We start from the raw sequence: 23,155 nt of genomic DNA, 5'->3' as shown, positions 1-23,155 counted from the left end.
GGAAGAACCGATTCCTATCACAACTAATTTAGTACACCGAATTACCCAACTGCCTAATAAAGGGAATGACCCCGCAGACATAGCTGGAACAAGTAGCAACGTGGGCCTCGCAGAAGCAATGAAGGCTAAATATAAGCTGGAAAAGTGGAAGCGTGGATATGTAATAGTAAGCATCAAAGACCGAGGGGTGCGAGTTACCACCCATTTACTCGCCAGTAAGCTCATGAGGAAATGTCGTGCAGATGAGGTGCCAGCCCCTGTCATCGCGCTCGCGGAGCAATGTGCAGAAGGGGTTCAGTTCAACTAGGCACAGTTTCTCTGTGACGAATTTTTGATGAACTGTAGGGAAGCCCATGAGAAAGGTAAGACTTTCCATTACGCATGGTTTCTATTATCAATCCTTCTGGTTGTAGGAGGACTACCAAAGGGTAGCCAGTTTCCTGACATTGAGAAGAACCTCCCTAAAGCCGTGCGGTATAACGTGCTCTGGGCTACGAAAGATGCCACGAGGATTTGTGAGATCAAGGTATTTTAGATATTCATGGAGGCAAGTATCCAGACATGGATCGCTCGCCGACCACGGTTATCCCCGATAGTATACAACAATTTGCATGACACGGCTAAGTTCAAGGCGGACATGCATAACTTGTATATCCAAGCGCGGAAGGATCCAAGTTGAACATGGGTAAATCTCCCGTTTTTTGCAACGGAAGATGCAATTTACGAGGTAATGGCAACATGGCCTCCAAAGTGGCACGCCCCAGACATGCCCAAATTAGAAAAGATTATGGCACAGTAGTGGAAGAAGGAACTCAAGCTGCAAATCACTATGATGGCGGAAAGGGCGCACTAAGAACAGAAAGCAGCCTAGCAGAAGGAGGTGACTGTGGAAGTAGCAACAACCACCACCACGCAAGAAATCGGGATCAATAAGGAAATGTCCACGGAGCAGGACATGCAGCAGGAGGTGGAGACACAGGAATGCATGGACCTTACCACAAAATTGACCCAAGTCAAGAGGCCGCACATCCAGGAGCCGCCACATCCACGCAAAAAGACAAAGACAACAAAGATGTTGGAGAAAGAGTTTCTTGACAGCAGCGAACCGACGCATGATGTCATTAAAGGTGCTTTGTAGGAGCTAATGACAGAGTAGAAAACTGTGTTATGGGAGCTTAGGACGTAGTTATAGGCATTATGGGTGCGACCCCCGGGAGAGATGATTCTGACCTTCATGGTAGGAACACTTGCAGCAGAGCAGATGGTACATGCCTCCACAAAGAACACCTTAGTATTGCCAGCAGACACTATTCTAGCGGAAGCCGAAGGTGACATGCGAAGTTGGGGCTTGAATTTAGCCATCCTTCCTAGAGAAACCCTATACTAGCTACAAGATGGGGTCACCACTGAGCTCCATGCCCAAGAAGGTCGCGGCCACCAAATCTTGATGGAGCATAAGGAAAATTTGGAGCAGGTCAATCTACAACTCGAAGACTTGGTCACACACAACAAGATATTGGAACAGGCCATGCTGGAGGTCTGTAGCAGTGTATCAGAGTTGGCTGTACCAGCGGAACTCCAAATAGCCGACAAGATTCATCATATGGCGTCAAGATTTTGTAGGGCCCAAGAGGAGGCTGCGACAACTCAATGGGAATTGAAATTAGAAATTGCAGAGCTAAGGATGAAGACACAGCCTATTACAACCCCGGAAGCTCAAGAGCAACGCTACTACGAAATTCAAGCAGGAGTGGAAGTGATAGAATGTACTGTCCAAGATTGCTCGAGACTGTTGGATCAGTCCCTCCTTACGATCACATCCCTTCAAGAAGACCCAACGCCGCAGCAGGTAGAGATAGTAGCACGGGAGTTACAACAAGCATATGGTAATGTCATGAGGACCACACAAATGGTGGATATTACGCAGCGATTGGCCAAGATGAGGGAGGCCCAGGTTCTCAAGGCACAAGTTGACGTCACTCGGCAGAAGGAAGTAGTGCTGAAAGAATGCATCCAGCCTTGGCTTGATGAGGCATTCGTGGTCTGCACCAACATCAAAGGAAAGTTAGCGCACATGTAGGCAGTACATGAACCCAGACAAGCAAATAAAACTGATACAGATGCCTCGGTGGCTCACGTACAATGGGTGCAGCAGATGGCAGAAGAATTTGTTGCGAGCGTAAGCGAAGTGCAGAAATTGTTGGATAACCTCTGTGTGAAGATTACTACACCAGCCGAAATGACTCGAGACGAGTCATGATGATTATGTTGGGGGCCTGTTGGGCAGCAGATCCCCACGTAACGGTTTTGGGGTGTAAAGTCCACAATTTTGGGTAAAAGTATGGTAAAGGTTCTGCGAAGTGCATGAAGCGCAAATTGTAATGAGTCAAGTCAAAGGGTTGCCCGCCCGAGAATAATGTAAGATAATAGAAAGTGAGTCGGCCTGTAGAAGTCAGTTTTTGGGTTTTGATCTTGAATGTTATGGGTTTATGAAGGGAATATTCTCTGCGTTTGTAAGTCCAAGCCGAGGGTGTTAGTAGATAGATAGAGGCTCTGCAGCTATGTGCGTAGAGGCCTAGTAGAGTCTATAGTTGTGTGCATGGACCCCTGTAGCTGAGTGCACAGGGCAGATCTAGTTTTACTGAATAGGAGATAAATAAAGACAAGGGTTTCTGAATCATTGTGTGTTTTTTCATGAATCTATTTGTTTGCTTATGTTATGAATTTATGCATATGTATGATTGTGTGTGCTGGTTATTACTGTTAAATGTTTGCTTAAAGGCCTTAAGAATTAGATCGGATATATAATAAACACATATACTAATAGGAATCTAGGAAGTGCCCGTCACGGATCTACGCGAAGGACGGACAGCCACGCAGAGTAGCGTGAAGGCACAAATCGGTTCGCGACCCTTCCAAGTTCTCATCAAGACATCCCTAGGGTGTGGAAACCTAGTTCTGGCACCCTCCCCTACTACCTCGAGTGAGACTTCAATATGTGCTCCGCATACTATTGCCGAAAGGGCTGGTAGTGTGGGATTTGTTTGGCTAAAACACTTTCGAACCTGAGTCAAGCCCCATCAAACCAACATTGGGCCAATACACATACCTCTAGAAGTTGGCCACTATCTTCCCTACAAAAAAGTGCCCTGCAACCTTGGAGTGTGAGCTTCTCTAATCAGCTAGAATCACTCACCTTTAGGAACACGTAGATTATCTAACCTATAGAGTCACTCATCCTAGAGATGGTAGTCAACATTGTTGTCGCCATCATGCACATGTCTCTAAATATGCAAATATCGAAACACCTCTCTGAAGTCCTCATCCTCTAAATATGCCTCTCTATACACATCATGGGTAAATGGATCCATGTGCATCAGAGTTCCCAAAGTTGTGGCCATTTATGTGGGTGGCCTTGGAAGCATGTTGAAATATATATATATATATATATATATATATATATATATATATATATATATATATATATATATATATATATATATATAGATATATAATTTAATTTTTGGTTACTCTTTGTGAGAGTGAAATTTGTTGCACTTGCTCTCGTAATTTTGATATATCATGTTGCATTTATTTCTCTTATTCATGCGTCATAGTATAGCTTTTTGGTTGCTTACTAGGTGTTTCCATTTTCTCGCTTTGAGGAATTTTGAAATCAAACAATGATATCTATGATTCACTATGTCGTTTGAATCACTTCAAACTGAATTGTCAATCTAAAGTTATGCAATTTTTAAAAACAATACACACCTTTTTCTTTATTTTAGGAGCTTTATCTTGAAACGATTGTAACTCTGTAATTTCAGATCTCCAAATTCTGAAATTTCTTCCTATGGTAGCACTTCTCTTTCCAACCCCACAAGTCTGATCGATATTGGATTCTTAAAGAAAGAGTTATGCCAAATATCCCATGATGGCTTGATTATGGACTAATTCAGTAGAGTGAAGTTGTATGGCCACGTGTCATTGTTTCAAATGTCGGCCACAAAATCATTGCACAAAAAACTAACGTCTGTTAACTTTCAACCACATTTTACAGAATTTAGATATGATGCCTGAAATGAAAGTTATGAATATTTTCTGTAGGTCACCTATTTGAGAAAAAATTATGGAGCCTGCAACAACCCTAACTTTCTCAGGGAATATATCTAAAACTATAGCAAATGAATATCTAAAAATTTTACACAAAGTTCTTTGAGATTTTAGATCCACGTGGTAAAAGTTTCAACTTCTGAAGCCTCGTAGAAAAAACACTATAGTGAAAATACCAAGATGACCTATTTGAATAAGTAAAACCCTATAATCCAAGGCTCTGATTCCAAATGTTAGGCAACCAACTCAGAAATAGATAGATCAACGACTTAAAAATAATCCTCTTCGATGGTAAAACCTCCTTTACATTACATAAAGGAAAAATTCTTGGATGATTCAAATGAAAAAACCTCTTTTCGATATATAAGAGTCTAAGGGGTCACAATATAATCAAAGCCTACATAACAATAACAATGTAAGGGCACAACAATAACAATAGTGGGCTTCTATCAGGCACAATAATAACAATATGGGGACTACATGCACACAACAATACCAATAAAGGGGCTAAATTAAAATAAAAATAAGGGGCTACACTAGTGTTATAGGGAACTAACAGGTATTTATGAGTCCAAGAAGAGAGCTCTAACAAAAATACAACAATGCATGACCACAATAAGATGAATGTGTTCTCTGAGATGATGGAATAAGGTGGTGGTTTAAGGATCACCACCAACATTGGAACACTTAGTGTGGTTCTTGAAACTCTTCCAAATGTAGAAAGAAGTTGAGATCTTCTACTAAAGGATGAATTCCTAATGCTTTGGAGAGAGAGACCTTCAACTTGGAAAATGGAGGTCTACAACTTGCAGTGGTTTGAGGATGACCATAAAATCTGGAATGCTTAATGAAATTCCTAGAATTCTTCCAAAACTAGCAAGAAGCTAAAGTCTTCTGCTAGAGGAAGTTTCCCCAATTCTTTGAAGAGGGAGAAGCTCAACCTGAAAAGGGAGTTCTCAACCTCACATAGATGATTTAAGGTTGATCACCAACCAAAGGCATGCTCAAGGGCATCTCTATCTGTGGATACAACTCTGAATTTGGTATGACAGGTGTTGGTCAAGGCTCGTTTGATGTGGATTTGAAGCTTGTATATGACCATCACTTCCCCCCCTATGAGATATAAGGTGAAAAGATGGAGAAAAATCAACTGCAAGATTGTTCAATACTCTAGAACAAGTTCTGACATATGACTGAAATATATTCTTGGCTTTTGAAGCCCATTTCCAAGAAGCGATCCATGTGAGATAAATATTTGTACTTGTAGGAGGATTGTTTTTGAAGCATATGTTTGAAGAATGATTGGTTTTATGACAGTGCTCACATGGATAAAGATTAAAAAAAAATGATATTTCATATGGCCAACTCGATCACAATGTTGGCATTTAACAATCTGTTGTTGATGATGTGGAAGAGGAGAAACATCTAGAACATCTAACAATGAATTGTCGTAAAGAAATCCAACGCTCTAAAACTAGATGGGCTTTGAGTAATATGGAATATGAAATGAAACATCCTTGTCATATCCAAGACCATTTATGTGCTTGTTACTGACAATCTTTCCCAAGTTCTGATGATTAGCTTGGGAAGTGCAGGTTGAATTTTTGCTTATGTGTACACAACTACTCCTGAAATTAGCACTTGATGGTGATTAACCTTAGCTTTATTGACCTGATCATTCGTTGGTTGTTGATTGGATCCCGTTTTAAAGTCAAATAGGGGATTTTTTTGAACAAATACAAGTTCAAAAGGATGCCTTTTCTACTAGAACTCATCTTGCTGAAGTTGAGATTCAAGTTGCAAAAATCAATCTTTTCTTGTGCATTTTGCAAGCAGGTTCGAATGTCTTTGAGAGTGATTTTGCTAACTTTTACCATATCATCAATAGTGGATTGTATCAGGGTATTCAATAATTCTAATACATTATTAGTTGGAGCCATTTTCAAAAATAAATATTCAACAAATGAAAAGTCTTAGGTTTTATATAAAATACACCCAACACTGCTCTCACTCTGACTTGTCTATATATTAGTCTTATGCGTTGACAATGTCACGATATCTTATGAAGAGAATTCTAATATTTAGAAAAAAAATCTGAAAAAAAATGAATTTTGACATCCAAATCCTTTTGTGAATAAATTCAAGATATCAATGACCAACTTTATATCCTTCTTGGTAACAATAGATGCCTAGAAGTATTCAAACGTTGGTAGCTCAAAAAAACATTTCATCCCAATGCATATAAACTTTCACCACACATACAAGGTTAAATACTCAATGCACATACAAGGTTAAATACTTAACGCACATACCACTGCTCAAACTAAGAAAATAAATCATTTCTTCAAGGAAATTAAACACATATATCAATGGTGACCTTCAATAAACTCAATGCTCACTTCATTCGATGTTTTCTAAAATGTTGTCACCTATCCAACATTATTGTGGGGTCTGAACCCACCTGTTCTATGTTTGCATGGTTTGTATGACTGCCTCTAAGGAAAACATGAGATTTTGTTTGGTTCCAATATCCCTGTATCATCTAACATTTTACAACGGAGATATAATGCATAAATTTGTAGCTCACCGAGCAAGCAGTTATTGAAGCACATGGAATAACCACATGTATTGTTTTACACAATGTAATTGACAAGGCCACTTCATATGGTGTGGGTTTCCTGGTCGCCCACATTGACTTATTCAATATACAAGGAATCTGCCTCTGGCTATTTCCATGCCTTTAGAATGCGACCCACTCAGATATACAACACCTCCATTGCTGCCCTCAAAGCGTCTCTTGTGCCATCTTCTATTACTAATGGTTTGCAAGAAGTAGGAATGTTGTCTTTTTTCTTGGGAGTAAGGAAGAAGAAGTCGAGGAAGAGAGTGTAAGCAGTGAAAATGAAAGAATAAATAAACAAGCCAACAAAAACAAGGCTCAGAGGCCATTCGACTCACGATTTCCTCACCTGGTCATTAGAAAGCTCTTTTCACACTCAAGCTCAAATTGACCAGAGAAATGGAACTCCACGTCTTCCTATAGGTGGAATCGGCTCAATTTCCTTAACTCACAAAATCACACCTGAATAGGTGGATTCATTTGTAAAGAGGAGGCCATGTTCTGATTCAAAGTGGATAGAGATGACTGGGAGTGGAATTTTCAATGGTTGGAATTCAAATGATGAATCTGATTCTGCACTTGGCAACTCTACTCTAGATAAACCTAGTTTATGACCCTATCAACAAGCTGCAGGGATGATAAGTCAAATATCATTTGTTACCAAAGAAAATATCTCCCCCAAGAAGCCTATTTATATAGTAGAGGTAGCAAAGAAAAAGTAACTTAGTGGAAATATAAAGGTGGATGATAATACACATGTGAGGAAGCATATCTCCAACGCTAAATCAAAGGAGCTTATTAGTCATGATATATCCCCTCCCCCGCCCCCCCAAACAAGAGTTGCCACCTAAATCTTTAAATCGTAGTCTGGAACGTAATGTTGTCATTTTTCATTGAGACAAGGAAAAGAAGTAGAGCAGGAATGGGTTTTGAAATGAGGAAATGAATAAAAAGAAGATGAAGGAATGGAGACATGTAACTTCTTATTACATTATGAACGAGAGAAAAGAGGGATGTTACGATAGGTGCATGAGAGGAGAGTTATGTCACCTTCTCTCATAAGATGCAATGGTCGCAACATAGAGCAAAACCATTGAGGAAGTCTGAGCGGAAGTAGAAAAATGGTAGAGTGAGCATTAAGGTCATAGAGCATTAGAGCATGGGACAATACCAGTGTCGGAGCAAGGGCAGGAAATACCAAGGGTTACAAGACTACTCATAGTGGCAGATGTGACCAATTTAGAGAGGCAGATTTGACAGGTTTTTGAGAAAAAAATTTCTCTGATACCATGTTAAACACAACAACAGTGAAGACAAAATATTAACAATAAGCATTAAATTCATCTCTTATTCACATGATATACATTTATACAAGTCTAGTGACCCTTGGTTTCATATTCCAAGTGGTCTCTTGGACTCCCTTTGACTGTTCAATTTCCACACCAACCCTTAGATGATTTGGTGTCCTACAATAGTAATATTAAGTTACTTTTTGTTGGAGAGATTTTAGGTTCAAAACTTATGGACTCCCAGTTTTTCTTTAATATAGTTTTAAAGCCCAATTTTGGTTTTAATATAGCTTTCAAACCATATAATATATGGTATACATATGTCCATATTGTAACAGCTCCCCAAACCATGAGAATAAGACAAAAATGAAGGTTGCATCATACCAAGGCTACTTAGGCCTAATTTGAGGTGCCATGTGGCACAATGTGGTAGGTTCTTATTGGTCCACATCATCTGCCACCTACTTGCCATGTGTTGACTTGTGGTGTTGCCATGTCACCTGCTTGTGGGTCCACATGGATTATTGATCGAGCTGCCACATCATCTTTATGGGTTCCACTAGGCTTGTAAACTTTTCTGCCACATGGCAGCCTAGGGATTGCCACATGGCACCCTGGGTTGACTTTGACTTTGACTTTTGCCTAGTTTTACCAAAACTTTAACTAGCCATAACTTTTGCATACGAACTCAAATTGAGGCATTGTTAGAAATATCTCACTGAGATCAACAACTTGGTCTTGGTTTCATGCAATCCAAGGAATTTTATTTTTGAGATTTTGTGGAGCCACTTGGATCATTTCTCCCCTTTGAGGAGCTTTTGGTCCTCCAAAATCATGAATACTATCTGAAATTTATTGTACTCCCTCATCTACACAACAAGTTCCCTAACATGCCACACTTCCTTCTCCTTCACCTTTGTTCTTCAAAGCCATAATTGATGAACTGACACATGTACTCTCTGAAAACCTGTAGTATATCTTGCAAAATATATGTTAAAATTCAAGGCATATCATGACCCAAGCAGTTCCCATATTTGTAAAGAGTTTATAAGACACTCTTTGGTCAAGTTTACATTAGAATCATAAATGTTGATCTAAAGATGATCTGAGGTTGTCAGTGATGTCAACCCAAGCAGCACCAAGGGCTACCCCGATCTTGCAAGGTAATTTTTACTTGACAAATTACTCTATTTTGAGTCAAGGATCTTCCATACAGATTCTAATCGTCGAGATGTTTCCATTGATATATGGCATGCCAAGTAATTCTTCACGGTTTGAGAGATATTCATGTTTGAAGTTAGTAACCCGAGTTAGTGGGCTCAAACCCTATGGGGTTGTGGCATGGCACTCATAATTGGTTTTGGACATTGAATAGTCAATAAATAATAATTTTTTAACCTCCTAAAATCCCTCCAACATTCTCTATAGAAACCCCTCTCAACTCTATAAAAAGAAATCTCATATATCCTCCAAATGAAGCGATCATGGAATTTTCGCTATAACTTAATTTCTGCAAAGTATTAGATTCTGAAATGAAAATTCATTTGATTCACAATGCTGATGAACGTGTTGACAGAATTTCAGATCTTGGTGCGCTATATGTTCAGAGATATGATCTATGGAAGTTAAGGTTTTTGCAGGCTCCTGAATTTCATCTCAAAGAAGTGACCTTGGGAAATGGTCATAACTCTCTCTCTCTAAGAAGATTGGAATTCTGTAAAAAGTGGTAGATAGTGCATAGAATGTAGTTTTCTGTGTATCAATTTTAGAGCTGAAGGAGGGACCAGTGACACGTGGCGCGCTGTACAAGTTTGCCCTACTGAACTAGTCCATACTTAGGTCATTGTGAGAGATTGGGCATAACTTTGTCTTGAAGAGTCCAGATCTGGTCAGACCCATGGCATTGGAAAGAAGACTCAGGTTGATTCTACAGGACCAAAGATCACATGTTGGGGATTTGAAATCACAGTGATACATGAGATTAAATATCATGCTCCTAGAAGGCAAGAAAAACTAGATCAAGTGTTGTCAAGGGGTGCAAAGGGCCAAACTTTCTAGGCAAGCAAAGAGCAAGGTGCAGCAAAATTATGCAGCAAAGGTAAGCTATAGGTAAGTATCTTATGTATATGCATGTTCATCTCTTAATTGCATTAGTTTCTTTGTATTCTAATTTGTTGTTTTTGTTTAGCACTGACATATGTTCTGCAGGATGAGGTATGTTTTGCTATTATCATGTCATGGGTATTTCTTTGAAGAGTTTTTGCAAGTATTATATATTCATCAAGAGAAGACTCAATGCATAATCTAATGTTCTGAAGAGTGAGAAAGGGTAGCATGACAAAAGCAACAATCAAGGTGCAAAACAGTAGCAACAAGTTCACCACATGAAGTCTTCAAGTGAGAAGCACTGCATACAATCATTGTAAAAGTATCATTGCACAGATTCATTGTAAAAGCATCATTGTAAAAGTCGTACAAGTGTCTATCTACCAAGAGTTGAAGAGGTAGTGTCAAGAAGTTTAGGATCATCATGAGGTGGTTGTGTCATAGTTGGGGTTATGGTCTAGTGTGTCTTCTACTTCTACATCATTCTATATCATTGTAAAGTGGACCATTTTCCCTGGAACGGGAGTCCATTCTTCTTTTATTCTTCTATAGGGTGGTATGGTGGTGCTAGGTTGCTGCATGAAGTCACCAACAAGTTCAAGCCTGTGAAAACTACAGGGTGGTAGGGTGGTGCTAGGGTGAGTTGTTAGCTCATTGGGTGTTGGGGCATCCGTTCAGTTGATTACTGAAGAATATCAAGCATTGGAGCGTCCATCCAGTGGGAGTTGGAGAAGAATGTTTTTATATATTCTAGGAAGTTGGAGCTTTCTTTTCAATTGGAATTGAAGGTGAAAGAATTATTAGAAAAGAGTTCGGTGGTTTTTGACCCGGAGGGGGTTTTCACCTAACATTTTTGTGCCTCCTATGTTCTTTTATTCACTGTTGTTACTGCATAAACATTAATGATAATTGAAGATTAACTAATACTATGAAAATATTTAAAGGTGCTAATTTCTAAGGAATATTGATTCATCCCCCCCTCTCAGTATTTTCCAACAATAATAGAAACCAATACCCCAACTATTAACAAAAAAGGAAAAAAGATCACTATGTTGCACTCGTAAGTGATGGAAAACACTTCATCACTTTTACAATCATTTCACAACATGCGATTTACAAAATGTGGGCATGCTCATTTACTTAAAAATGCTACCCATTTATTACCCAACTAGGTTGATGGGATCTCTTTCTATAGCTAGATTTCTCGTTGATTTGCTTCACTAATAGGTTCCTTTTCAGGTTCTTTTTGGTCCTTTGATCGCTGCTTTGGCTAGAGTTCCTAACATGTGGCTCTCTGATGTCCATACTTGTTACAATGGCTACAAAAATTATTTTTCCTCTAGACCTATCTGACCTTTTTCCCTCCCTGATGTGGAGAAGGTTTGACATGTCTTGTTATTTTCCTTGCTGCTATTCTCTTCCAACACTTGGAAACAACATGGTTATACAAGCGATAAAAAGTACATGGTATTTTATGCCACAAATGTTTTTCACCATTAACAATTTGCTTGTAATCGAAAGGAAAATTAACATAACGATACCTCTTATACCTTGCTTGTTTGTTTCTAGTGTGAGCCTAGAAATGAGAGATTTCCTTAGCTCTTCTCCTGTAATGCTCATTGTCACAAGAAGATTTTGATGTACTTTCAACATCATTTTTCTTCAATGGCTTAGAATTTTTTGCTACCTGCGAACACTCTCCTTCAGTGTGTCCCAATCCTACAAATCGAGGTATTTGTACAACCTCCAGTGGCTGATTCATTCCTTGGCCATTACCTCCTAGGCACTTGCCTTCATATCACATATTCTTCATTAAGCTTAAATTGATTCCTATAGTGTGCTTTTCAAAAGCACCCAAATTATCATCATCATGTGAAAATGAAACTCAAGAATTACCAACACTTTTTAACTCTAAAGCATGTGATAATGGCTTTGTAGAGCCTTCGTTTCACTTCAACTTTTCCAATGCCTCTTCCATGGCTTGTAATTGAAGCTGCAATATTTGCTTCTCCTCTTCTACTTATTGTAGAAGTTTCCTCAATTCCGCATTCTACGCTTGAAGGATTTCATTGATCTCTTCATTTGAATGATGATAAAAAAATGAAGAAGAAAAATATTCACCTAAAGATGAATATGGAGCATAATCCTCTACTCTCTCTTTCTCATGTTCGTCTTTTTCTATTTTCTCCTCATAATTTGCATACATTATATCTGTCGGGCTTGCCATCCTTTAGAAGGACTCATATATATCTTTTTGATCCTCCATTTTCCTTCTTGTTACACGCTTAATTCACAATCCCTGGGAAAAAGGTCAGACCACTTTGATACCACTTGATTCGAAAAAATTTCGTGAATACTTTAAAAAAATCCCCATTATACAAGACCTTTTACTAACGCTTACATTTTCTTTGTGAAATCTTGAACAATGCATATTCTAACAACACTTTAGAAAACCATCAACATGAAATAACGAACAAATAAGAATTCATAATTATGAACAAGCATAACTTAATAATATGATAATGGAGTTCACCCAATGTGGGTTACGTCTCTATGCCCGGTGTCAAGAGTGGGCAGGTTGCTTCATTAATTCCTACAAGATGATGATGAATACATGATGTGTTCTTTGTCAATACAAGGAAGAGATACCTTAACTAGAGTGGAATGTCTCTTCACGAGACACTCTTCTATAAGAAATCTCATTCATATAAGCTCACCTTCAACATGACAGAATAACAAACTCTCACATGAAGTGGCATACAAGGATCCTCCAAAAATATGGCAAACAAGGATCTCGACATCAAATTATCATCTCAGCAAAAATCAAAATAAGACATGGAACCAATGCATCTTATACATCCACTTCCAGGGATGGCTGGAAAATGTGCACCTCTGCTAAAGAAACGAATTGCACGGTTGAATTCCTGATGAAAACTCGTGAAATATGACTATGAACTTTACCCCTTTCTGAGTCGGTCAAATTTGGGCTCCCTGGGAATCTCAAAGATTCCATTCTCAGACATGTGAAATTTGTTCTTGCTCAAATGAAGAAATGGACTATGCCATTAGACTCTTAGTGAAAAACCAGTTCATTTGAGTATAAACTCAGCATAGTTATGACACCTTAAAAAATCTACCCCTAGGGAATCTTAAAGATTCCTCATAGAGAATATTCTTTGAACTATTCCCTCTCATATGATCTAACAATATTCCTAGAATCTTCTTGAAATTTATGACTTCATTGGTCTTCTTGCACCCTCGTCCCTCATGTATTCTCCATGGTTCCCTTTGAACCATTTGAATGGAATTTTATAACAAAGTGTGTGGTTGGCATAGTGGTTAGCATAGTAATATTAAGTTACTTGTTGTTGGGGAGGTTTTGGGCTCAAAACTCATGGACCCACAATTCTTCCTTCATATGGTTTTAAAGCCGAATTTCGATTTTAATATAGTTTTTAAACCATATAATATATGGTATACATATGTCTGTATTTAACGACTCCCCAAACTATAAGAATAAGAAAAAAAATGGAGGTTGCACCATGCCAAGGCCACTTGGGCCTAATTTGAGGTGCCATGTGACTCGATGTGATTGGGCCATGTGGCAGACTCTCATTGGTCCACATCATCTGCCACCTACTTGCCATGTGTTGACTTTTGTTGCTTCCATGTCACATGCTTGTGGGTCCACCTGGTTTGTTGATTGGGTTGTTACATCAGCTTTGTGGGTCCCACCATGTCTATTGACTTTTCTTCCACATGACAACATAGGGATTTCCATGTGGCACCCTGGGTTGACTTTGACTTTGACTTTTGCCTAGTTTGACCAAAACTTTGTCTAACAATAACTTTTGCATACAAACTCAGATTGAGGTGTTGTTTGTGTTGTTGGAAAGCTCTCACTAATATATACAACTTGGTATTAGTTTCATTACAATACAAGGAATTTTATTTTTGAGCTTTTCTAGAGCCACATGGCATGGATGGTTGTATATACCTCCCAAATACCTCGGGAATACATCTGGGTTCTTTGGGGAGACACCTAGCATTATGGGCATGTTTATGAACTTTATGGTGTCCTCTTGTATGCTTTGGCCCTGATTCTACTTGATGTAGTGCCACCAGAACCACTAGTCCTCTACATACCCAATAGGGTAAAATTATGACTTTATGATGGTTTTAAAGTCATCCCACATAGTCACTAGAGGATATTCCTCTAACTTCAAGGAATTTGTGTGGCTTTCCCACCAAGTTAGGGAAAACCTTCTTATTTAAGCCAGGAGAATGAAATATTATGGTTTTCCTCAATATGATGGACACTGAAATACACTTCTAATTGTTTCAACTAGTGATTTAGATTTAGAGCGTCGATCTCACTTTGATACTTCTTTATATCAACCTTTTCTTCAATTTTTAAAAGATACTAAGAATGGTTCACAACACTCAAACCAAATTGATCTTTTTTGGGTCCTTTCTTCAACTAGTTATCTATTTCTTCCCGATCTCTTCATCTCCCTTCTGATCTGTCCTCTATAGTAGAACCCCCATCTTCTCCAAATATCCCAAGATTATTTCTCAAGGCTAAGATGAGGAGACTAATATTATGGCTTATATCTACAACTTGCGCTTCTAGCTACAAAAATTTCTCCTCTACAGGATCAGGAGGGTTATTCATAGATTCATCGACCATGATTAGGGTCTTATGACTTTTGGCTAAGCTAATCTAGATCCTCTGTAAATATCCACAATATACCTAAAGAAACATGTTATCATTCCAATTTGATCATTCAATTGTCTTGGATATTCCGTTGGACTATTGTCACAACAAATATAATAAAACTATATTTAAAAATCCAAAATCTACACTATTAGGGTTTTATTTCTCTTTAAATTTATGGATATGTAGATTACTGTTAATTGTGTATGCATGAAAATTAAAATTATGTATAAAATAGAGAACAATGAAATAAAAACTCATACACCATGATTTGACACAAGATATGACCCAAGAAACCCTTTTGGGAGAAAACCTAGTTGGAAGGTAAGGTCGCTCTACTCTTTCTCTAAAAAGAAAATGGCGATGAGTACAAAGAAGAATGGTCTGTGGCCTATGGGATACTACAATGAAAATTAATCTCTATTTAAGTCTATACCCTATCCGTCTCGGCTATTTTTCTCATCTATGGAACAAATTCACTCGAAAATTATGGAACTTGCTTTCCTCCTAGTGGTCTCGTTATAACACACCTCAATAGCCTACTAGTGGTTAGGTTTGACTACCTCAACTCTTAATCAAAGTTACAATATCACATATTCTATCGTATTCTTCATCATAATCATGTGGCTAACCATTTTTCCATGAGTTATTGAGGCTGACATGGCATCCTCTTGAATTATGGGGGTGATAATAGGAAGGTCAACGTCTGTGTAGCATAAATTTCGCATACGAACTTTGAATGGGGTGATTATTTCGTCGTTGGAAAGGTATTTGTGTGTAGAATATGAAATAAATGTGTGGCACTAAATAAAAATGGTTTTACTGCAAAAAAATCATTTTATTACTCAAAATGCTCTTGAAATGGTTCAAACCCCAATTTGCTAAACTAGGTCTCGCTAGTAAAAAAATGGTCCTATGAGATGATTCCTCCAATTTTTCTACCCTAAAAGCATCAATATGAATGAAAAAAAATATAATGATCCAACCTAGATCAATGGATATAGATTTTGGGTTCTTTAATAGGTTCCACTTCTTTATAATTGGATGTTCGAAAACCTAGACATGCCTTTTCATGACCCTTTAGCTCTAGGGCCTAGACCATCGAGCACTCGTGACTGCGTGCCATGACCTAAATAATGAAAAAATATTATCATATTGGTAACTTGGTACCTTTTATTTTCAATTGATATAATTTTCCAATGATTTTCAATAACCTTCTTTGCATTACCCTAGTACTTCAATATACCAAACCACTACAAAATAATTCCCTTGCATGGAACTGTGATATACTGGAACCATCCATATTGGATATTAGGCTTCTCCTCCATATTGGAAGGAGTCTAATATTGCACAGCTTAGTACAATATCCACAAGGCCCTATGGGATAATCCCTTGGCTCTTCCTGACCTTGTCCCACAGCCACAACCTTTTGGATTTTTGGCCAAAAATAAAAACATGAACCATGTCAACATCAGTCCTAGCACAAGTCTTGAGACATCTAGGTCCACGACATCAAACCATTATGGACCAATCATTGTCTTCCATGTGGTAATCTACCATGTCATCTTCCATGTGACACCTTTCAATGCCTTGTTAGTTGGCCAAAAACTTGATTTTTTCCTACCATGTGTCACTCATCGCTACATTGATTTCATCAACTTTTCCACCTGTAATCAACATGGGAGTGCCATGTCATGTTTTTGTTACATCATACTAGATATTGGCCTATCATTTTCAAAATTTTACAATATAACTTAAAGTTCCCAGTACCCTGGTACCATCCCATCTAGTATTGGTATGCTTAAACCTCTTTAGTACCATATAATTATCCTTTGATATAATATAATCATGATTAGTGGACAAGATTAATAAGGAAATTTTTGTGAAAAAATAATTTGATTGTAGTTTTAATTTTTCTCTTATTTTTAATATACTGGCATCGCCCTATCCTTTTGAATACTTAAGTAGCCACCTGGTACCTGGTGTCATCATATCTAATATTAGTATGTTGCATTCTGGTATGATATAATATCTGTTGGAATCTAGAGTTTGAGATTTTTTGTCAAGGCACTTGCTACAACAACCCCCAAAATTTTCCCCTTGTATATTTAAAATTTTTGGGTCCCCATTGATTTTGAAAGTTTTCATGGTTATCCCTATTGCATTAATTAGAAAAAATATTTAAATTAACCTAATCGTCATTAAATGTGGTCCATGAATGAATCATTGTTATGACAAGAAGTTCTACATTCCAATCATTTGGATTATCTTTCGATGCTTCGCCTTTCATTATTATATTTATATCAAAGTTGGAACTCATATTCATTTTTTAACATCAATTTTAATGTAGGCATTTGAATTTTTAAATTCAACCGTAAAGGACAATGACCATGGTTCTGTGAAATTGCATTGGGGACTTGCTAGTTACACTGAGGTCATTCAAACATCTTTTTGTCAACACATGTTGAAAGAAGAGTAACAAATCCTTGGATACCAAACCAAGTAATATAATCAAGCTTCCAGTGCATTTCCCGGTCACATATTGGCGAAACCTAAAGTGGTTATCAATGGCAACTAGTTATTAGGTCCATTACTGAATAGCTTGGTTACCTTCACCACTTGATCATATTACAAATTGATCAAAAAAAGGTAACGTGTCCAATACCAAAGTCCTTTGGAAACCTGAAAAAGGAATTGAAAATTCATATGAATAATAAGTTACTGAGTGGTCAAATACCAAAGGATCTTTCCAAACTTCCAGAGTTGATTCATATTTGATTGAACACTAACAAATTAACAGGAGTCAATACTAGCTACTTGCTCCAGCATCAAATATCGAACATACATTTTCTCAGTTTGAATAGGGAAGGTTGTTAGGGTATAGGATTTTTAGAGAATAATATGCTTTAAGTGGTCAAAGGGAACACATATACATATACATATGTTCAGTATACTTTCAAAGATGAACATATGACCTTTATCAGTCTCAAAAGGGATTTTAATCTTCATAATACCGCTTCTAGATCACGGGATATAGATCTAAAAGATCCACATGAGAAGGTCCTTAGAGTGTCATATCATTCTTGAAAAAGAGGACATACCTTGGTCAAAATAGGAGATGTTGGATTGATACACATGTGGGACACAACTAGTCATTCTCCCAAGGTTTCTTAGCTAAAACAACATTCAACACCTACCACTAGTGTTTTTTTTCACCTTCAAATGATAAGATGGTTATTATTATGGGTTTGTACAAGAAGTTGTTCATGTTTGATCCAAGAATAAAAAAGCTACAATATTTCACTTTGTGTGAAGCACCCTTTTCCCCACTAGATTTTAAGGATGAAAATTTGATTCTAACAACAAGGAATAATGTTGATTGGTTTTTATTTTATGATGTCCATGGGAAATCACAACCTTTCACAATTATTATCGATTAAAATGACTCAAAGGAAGTTACAAATCTATGTTGGTAGTAGTCAAAACCAATACCTTTTAATGAGGCCAATTGTTCACTTGAGTTTTCTCTTCTGGGAGATATATGAGAAGATTCAATTCTTATGGCAAATCCACTTCTTGCTTTAACATGCTTATTTCATGGTTCAAATTCCATGTCAATCACCCTTGCTCACACTTTTGGGCGTCTTGCATTTGGCACAATAGAGGTTTCTCCAATTTCTATGAGTGTTATGTGTTGCATCAGACTGATCATCACTAGGAGAAGAGTATCAAGGTGGCAATCATTTACAGACTAATAGTTTCACGATTTCAAGCTAGAAATAATTTTAGATTTAAGGATGGCATTGAGGTATTTTCTCCTTTGGAGAATGTTTAGTCAATTACTCCTTTAGTTGGGAGAATCTGAGACAATAATGAAGATTCAAACAAAGAATGTGCGCTAGGTGGAAATCTTAAGAAGCTTACATGGATGACATCATCCTCATGGAATATTTAGAGATTCCCTTCAGTTGATGAACTTTGTTTTGAATCTTGTTTATCTTTTCACAAGTGAGTAAGCACAAAATAGTAGGATTCCTTGAGTAAGGTTTCATCTTCATAATCAGCTACTCCTACACTAGGGATATCTTTGAAGGGTGAGATATCTTCATCTATTACACCACAGGAAGCTTGGGGTGGAGATCTACCAATTGATAGATTCAACTTGCATCAACAATATTTTCATAATATATCAATATTTGCCTCTTTTTCACCTTCATATTCCAGTAATATTTTGCTAGGTACAGTCTCTTATAACTCTTAGGATATGTTTTCGTCAACAACATATGGTACAATTAACTATTCTGCGAATATGAATTTCAGTACTTCTCAAGTTATAAGATTGGAGTTTCCAAACATAGAGAATGTTGGGACTTCTAAAACTTTTCTTGTTCTTCCAGTGAGTATAATCTCATCTATTTTGGGATAAAAAACCATAATTGTATTGTCAAATAGTGAAACATCCACATTGCTACATATGGGGCTACCAAAGAGATACATGGATTATGTTGAAAGAAAAGCAAAGAAAACTTTCCCACAGGTGTTTCTTTTGCTAGTGATGGAAAATTTCCAAATGCAAGTTACCAAAGAAAAAGGAAACAAGTACAAAGAGGAAGGTGCTAATTGTATGGATTTAGCAAGGAATATCTAAGGAAAAAAGAACATTCTTGTTAGTAATTCATTTCTCTGAGTCTCACAAAGTTCCCACATATGTTATTGGATTTGAACACTTTACTTATGCCAAAATTGTAGGTTTCAAGCTTATAGAGGTGTTATCTTTGTTTACAAAAACTTTTCAGAAACCCAAGCATCCATTCATTGTTAATCATAATGCTTACTATAGCATGGAAATGTTCCACTGTGTCTTTCTCAAAGGGATAACATGATGGGCTAACTTGAAAGCATCAATATCATCAAAAAGCATAAATAAGTGGTTATAATGCTCTTTAGGTGCCTAGAAAGGACCATGCTAGAATAGAAATGCAAGTGGGAGATAACAGGCTTTTGGCAACCCATTTTCAAAAAGAACAAGAATGACATCGGGTCATTCTAGGAAAGGTTCGAGCATTGATAAGGCAGTTAGTGTTGTGACAAGGAATAATATGTGCCACAATGCTACTCACCCTCGATGTGCTGCAATGAAACCTTGATAATCAATGTGCAATCCTCAATGTGCAAGCTCAATCCAAAATGTGTGATCCAGGATGCACAACCGCAATAAGAAAATATGACAAATATTGGAAATTGAAGTGACACCGAGAATCAAACCAATGAAACCTACAACTAGAAAACCATTTATTCGTGGGCTTATCTTCTCTACACTGATATGCACATTCATTTTCTCATTTTCATATAAAAATTTTCAAGCTAGTAATCAGCATTGAACGAACAAGGTTGTGAGAAAAATCTCAAAACAGTGACCGAAAAACCCTATTGCAGACCTTCTTCCTCTATCTTGAGCATGTATTATTAATTAAGTCTATTTTAATAGCCACGAGTTGATTTTCCATGTAAATGGAATAACATTATAGAGGAAAAATAAGACCAAGGTCATCAAACATGTATTCCAAGCTAGATGAAGGGACAAACATTAAAGTGGGCATCACTTTGTTGGAAATAATACTGAGAGGGGGGTGAATCAGTATTATGAGATCAATAATTTTAATTCCCAAACAGAGTTATATACGCTACTTTAGTGAAGTGAACTAGCGTGTACACGCAACTGTGATTAAAGAAACCAACATATATCCAGGGAACTTGTGATTTAGATAGTTTATCATGTGTTGATCTTAAACCAGTACATCAGTAAATTATTAAACAATGTAGTAAAAGCAGAATAAAGAATTACACATAAGAGACACACATGAACACCAAGATTTAAGGTGGAAACCCAATGTGGGTGAAAACCACCTGATGTTGTCGTCTCTGTCTTCTTTTAATAATAAGAAAATATGTTTACAATCTTGTACTAGTGCATACTCATACTAGTACGTAGGCACCCACCTACAGAAGGCTACAACTTTCTCTCATTTTTCCAGCTTCTACTGGAAGAGAGCTGCAACCCCCTAGCTCTTGTACTAGCCAATATGTTTACTAGTAAGTTGGCGCCAACCTACAGAAGGCTATGACCTTCTTTTTTCTTCTAGGGAGCACGTTTTGTTAAATTCTTAGACTGGATACTCCTGGATCACAACACCAAAATCTGAAGGCCACGTTTCATCCAATTTTCATACTCGACCCATCAAAAGACTTCTTAAACTCAAACTGCATCAACCAACATTCATTTAATCTGAACAATCATATCATTGACACTAGAACACTGTGCTGAACCCAAAACCCTACATCATCATTCAGAACCAGCTATAACCTCAAAAAATCATGCATTAGAGTGTATACGTTACTTGGCTGAACCCAAACTGCATGTATATGCTACTTCCGTTAATCAAACCTGTGTTTACCTTCAAAACTACTGCAAAAATAAACTTTTGAATCAAGTCTATACCAACCAGCAATATACTGAATATCTACTATCAACTTATAGAGCTTTACACAAGTAGGGACAAAGATCACTTCTTCTCACTTATGCAATCAATCAATCAAATCTCATCCTCCTTATGCATTCAGTTTTACGTTCGGATCTAAGAAGACTTCATTGACAGACAACAGTAAAATAATAGAATTTGATCAGATAGATCAGTTAGATCTGAAAACAAAGCATTTCTTTTGTATACGCTACTTGAAAGAACAGAACCTGCATGTATATGGTCTTTGGTTGAGACGAACCTACGTATAGATCTAAAGATATTGACTCAGAACTTTGCTATAATTCCAGACTTCAGACAAACCCAGATCATGATAGATAACGAATAAAACAGGTGCAAAACATTAGATCTAGTCTCAACCAATATCAGATCATTCAAGAATAAGTCATTTCAGGTCTCATGATCCTGATCCAATATTGAACTCAAGGTGCACATGAATATTTCAAATCTAGTCCCAAACATAACCCTGCAACATAAAATATACTTTAGATAGAAGTATTCCTTAGAATCTTATTGCTTGCACACTTGGCCTTATGATCTTCTCCTCTTTATATAGCTTTAGGCCCTTTGTCAATACCTTGGACCAAAACCACTTAGGACCAATACCTTCGACCAAATACCTAGGTTCAATACCACGAACCAAATACCTTGGACCAAAACCTTTATTTTCCATCCCATACGTGCTTTTCCTTCTGTGAAAGTGCATGTATATGTATACACTCTTTTTGATCTATGTTCCCGCTACTTTGACAAAATGAACCAGCGTATACCTCTCTTTCTTCAATCTCTGGAGTCTGATCTGTAATCCTTTGTTGTTAACCTGTTGCACTATGAACTATCATCTGTGTGAGTTTCCATCAAGGACAACACCTGTATCATAATGCCAACAATCTCCCCCTTTGGACTTGATGGCAACAAAAACACCAAGACACAACAACAACACCAAGACACTCTCCCCCTTTGACATCAAGGGCAAAGGGTGGACCAAGATATTCTCCCCTTTTGATATACATTATGATGTCCATGTTCCCCCTAAGTACATGTTGAATTCTCTGATTAAGCTCCCCCTTTGTACATGTTGAGATGCATTAAACCATCCATGTGAGGTCCATGCTCCCCCTGAGCATATACAGAGTCTGCAAAAAAAATATTTTTCAAAAGAATAACATGACTCTATAACTTGACTAAGTGAGTGTGACCTTCCTATCACCATTCACTCATACATACATCAATCTACCAAACAAGTGGGGATACACCAAATTTGACTTATCCACCCAACCAAGTGGGGATATACCAATTTTTTATACATGACATAAATACAATAAATATTACATCATCCATCCCATGCAAACTCGAGATACAAATTACATCATTTGTTCAATAGGACTCATTCAAATGCATGAGAAGTCATATCACACCCTAGAATTTTACATGACTTAAGAAACAAATGGTATAAATATCTGAAGCCATAGCTGGACTCAGCAACCATAATGCCAAAAATGCAGAATGCGAGTGAAGGCTAATGCTCCCCCTGAACTTGTGCTACCTGTGCATTGTTAACAAGTCATTAATCAAGGCATCTTTATCAATCAGATAAAAATTAATGAACAAAGCATATCGTTAGACTGTAATCATCAACATCAGATAGAGCACCCATATCAGAGTCTGACCCACTGTTTTTCCTATCAGAAAAACATATACGCTTCTTCAGCCACTAAAACCTGCATGTATACGCGACTATACTTCATGAAACACACGTATAATAACCAAC

The 23,155-nt window shown here is 37.4% G+C and overlaps 1 pseudogene; it reads left to right on the top strand.

Moving 5' to 3' along the window:
- The first annotated feature begins 1,447 nt into the window (after positions 1-1,447).
- On the top strand, positions 1,448-7,630 carry LOC149241433 (uncharacterized; annotated as a pseudogene).
- The last annotated feature ends 15,525 nt before the right edge of the window (positions 7,631-23,155 follow it).

This window comes from Pinus tabuliformis, chromosome 8, assembly GCF_031772625.1.
Source record: "Pinus tabuliformis cultivar Carrire ecotype Pingquan chromosome 8, CPIR1, whole genome shotgun sequence".
NCBI lineage: Eukaryota > Viridiplantae > Streptophyta > Pinopsida > Pinales > Pinaceae > Pinus > Pinus tabuliformis.
Note: the sequence above shows the minus strand (reverse complement) of the source record. Positions and strands in the feature narration are given on the sequence as shown.